Below are 3686 nucleotides of genomic sequence, written 5' to 3'. Positions count from 1 at the left end.
GCAAGCAATACATTTATAACAGACACATTATTCTAAAAGTCGACAGACAACATAAGTTAAAAGAGGGAACCACAATTAAATAAGATCCATGTTTGCATGATACTGGATGTATAGCAAGTAGTCAAATATTAATTATAGCTTGCATTAGTTGCAATAATTTTGTTAAGTGCGCGTGCCATTGAACGTTGCGTTAAGCATACAGATTTCAATGATAAACACTAGACTGGCAAACGTTGTCTTACAAGCTGTTAAGTACTTTTGAATACATACACGCTATGAAGTGTACCAGTGGGAACTATAAACAGGCAAATGCGGTGGTTAGAGCAGACGCTTTTAGCATTCGTCGTCTGCTTAATTTTACTGCAGTTATCCACACAGGCAGTCACGGGTTACGGTTCCTAGCTAACACTCACAAATAAAAACTGATACTATTCTGTCATCTTGAATTACATATTATCAGCAGGTTCTGGTCGGATGATTTTTCACAGAGTTATGGCCCTTTTAAATTTTATTTTAAAAAATCTTGTCCTCCCAACTACTGTGCCCTCAAGACGTTTCCTTTTATCTGAATATATAGTGCAATATTGTGACAAAAAAAGCTTTGGGGAGCATTACCTGTCTCCGACGGTTTCTTGTTTTATATTGACGCCTATTAAATCTATCGCTTTTCGCATATTTCATTTTAGTACATTGAAGCGTGAAAATACATTAAACATTTCGTTCAATAACCCTGTGTGTCGCAAGACAAATCCCGCACTGTTACCACTAAACTTTAAACGTAAATATTTTATTAAAATGCAAAATATTGAAAAAAGCGCCGAACGTTTTTATTTTAATGGTATTGATCATTGGCATATGATTTGAGCGCTTTTTTACCACTTGGGAACATGACCTTTACCATTGAAAATGGGAATTGAAGTGTAAATTCACCCCACCTGCAACGTTTAGACTCCGCCCACTGGTTGGCAAAAAGAGGTGGCATTTATATAAGCGCATAAAGGGAAGGCTGACAAAATCATCGTTTGTAATGATACTCATGGAACATAGCAAATACAATTTTACTACCGGGTAGTTATGTCTGAATAAAACATTTGGTTGCAAGGAAATGCATTTTTGAAACGATTATATTTTGTTTTTATTTGTTTTTACCACGGACTATAGATGAGTCAATATATGCTCCGTGTTTTTACTAACAACGAACTCGGGAGTAGAACACAATGTAATAGCTCGGTATGTGATTATGACAAAATCTCCATACTTGGCACTTCTTCGCGACCATTTTTTTTGTTAAAAATTCTCATCAATTGAACTTATTTCAGAATAAATTAAATTTAACGAACGAAAACAAGTAATGGATGAAAACAAACATCAATTAAATAGATCGATTTTATGTACGCAAAATATTGTACCTGATTTGAAACTTTATTTGTCTGGAGAAAAAACGTACCTTGTTACACATAAAATAAATTCTCTTGAATAATGTAATTGTTTGATTTAATTGTTCACACCAACATTTGCTTCAATAAAATATTTTAACTTTAAAAAGAATGAATACATTATCGGAAATGGATTTACAGGAACAAGTGTATATATATTAGCCAGTTAAATCATAATAATACAGTGTTTAACAAGGCTATTGTCAAGCAATATGGTCCCCTACCGCCTCCATCATTGTCAGAAATTCCACCATTTTCAGAAACAAACTATATTTTTTTGGTTGCCATAGCAACCACAATTTTTGACGTAGGAACAAAATGAAATGACGTGCATAATGTCCATATTGCCATCTATCCATGTTGCAAGTTTCATGAAAAAATATTAAGAACTTTTAAAGTTATCGCAGGATCCAGAAAAGTGTGACTGACAGACGGAGTGCAAACCAAAAGTCCCCTCCGGTGAAACCGGTAGAGGACAATAACTATAAATAAATTTTAAATATTGTGCAATTTAACTGCTACGCAATTGAGGTATTTATAACGGGTATCGGCAAGTGTAAACTCCGCTATTACGTGGAGTAGGTTAAAGGGACTGTCAACCACGACGACGAAGAAAAGAAAAGTTGTAAAATACCGTATTATTTTACAATTATAGGTTTATATTGATTAAAATATCACGACTGATATATTACATTACTTGAATAAAGGTGTTAAGTTTTCATATCTTCTGAATTTTTGGTAATAAATTTTACTGGGTATGTCTACCAGGTAACTACCAGTTAATTTTAAATAACGCCAGTAGATTGATCATCATCGTCACGTGGTAAACCCAGTAATGCAAATTTCACATGCGTAGTGAATTGTATATATTTCATACATAAAATGATCCATCTACTTTCGTTATTTATAGTGTGTATATCGTTATGTCACCTATTTTCGCGATGTACTTTCGATTTCACATCGCAAAATTGTATTACCGAATATACTGAAAATACGAACTTTTTTCAAGTAATGTAATATACCAGTCGTGATATTTTAATCAATATGAACTAATAATTGTAAAAAATACGGTATTTTAGAACTTTTCTTTTTTCGTCATTAGTGGTTGACAGTCCCTTTAAGTATGATTTAAGTATGTTATTTCAGTGTACGAAACACCATCACGAAAACAAGCAATCACAATAGGGTAAGCAATACTTGCGTTAAATAAATTAAATATATAGATTTATTGATCGTAAAATGCTAGATTTGTATCACTCCTTATCATTAGTAAAGAGATTTCAATATTCATGCAAAGACAGTTCAATTTGCATAATATGCAGAGTTCGTTTCCATATGTATGCTAACATTTATTAATATTGTCATTCAATGTTAAAAACGAAACGAAAATCCATTCAATGGAAAAGAAAATGATAAAATTTAACAATTGTTATGCATTCCGCTTTTTTAGGGCTTTGTTTTACAATTGATTAAATGCATCTCTTACACGTTCGATCGCCGATGAACAACAACAATATCCACACCACTTATAAGTGTGATCAAATAAATATATGTTTCATTATTTTTTAAACATCATTTATAAAAGTCTTACTATAAGAAAGAATACGGCTTATTTTAATGAACCCGGATAGTGCCAAGTTGACTGTCGTGTTTCGACCTTGGAGGTCGACGCACAACATTCTCGCGACATTCTCTCGACGCTCAATACGACGCGCGAAAATCATGCGACAATCAATATTTGAGTGTCGCATATCGCGCTGGGTTTTAGGAAAAAAAATCGCAGAAAATCTTGACTGTCGACTGATTTGTCGCGCGTCGTATTGAGCGTCGAGAGAATGTGGCGAGAATGTCGTGTGTCGACCTTCGAGCGCGACACTCGACATTCTCGCGACGCTCAATACGACACGCGACAATCATGCGACAGTCAATATGATATATCGCGAGAATGTCGCCTGTCGACCTAAAAATCACAGGACATTCTCTAGACGCACGACATTCTCTAGACGCTCAATACGATATATCGAGCCAATATCGCGCAATTGTCGCTTGTCGACCTAAAAACCCCTAGGTCGACACACGACATTTTCTCGACGCTCAATATGACGCGCGACAATCATGCGACAATCAATATTTGAGTGTCGCATATCGCGCTGGGTTTTAGAAAAAAAAATCGCAGAAAATCTTGACTGTCGACTGATTTGTCGCGCGTCGTATTGAGCGTCGAGAGAATGTCGCGAGAATGTCGTGTGT

Source organism: Dreissena polymorpha, chromosome 16, assembly GCF_020536995.1.
Source record: "Dreissena polymorpha isolate Duluth1 chromosome 16, UMN_Dpol_1.0, whole genome shotgun sequence".
NCBI classification, from domain to species: Eukaryota; Metazoa; Mollusca; class Bivalvia; order Myida; family Dreissenidae; genus Dreissena; species Dreissena polymorpha.
Note: the sequence above shows the minus strand (reverse complement) of the source record.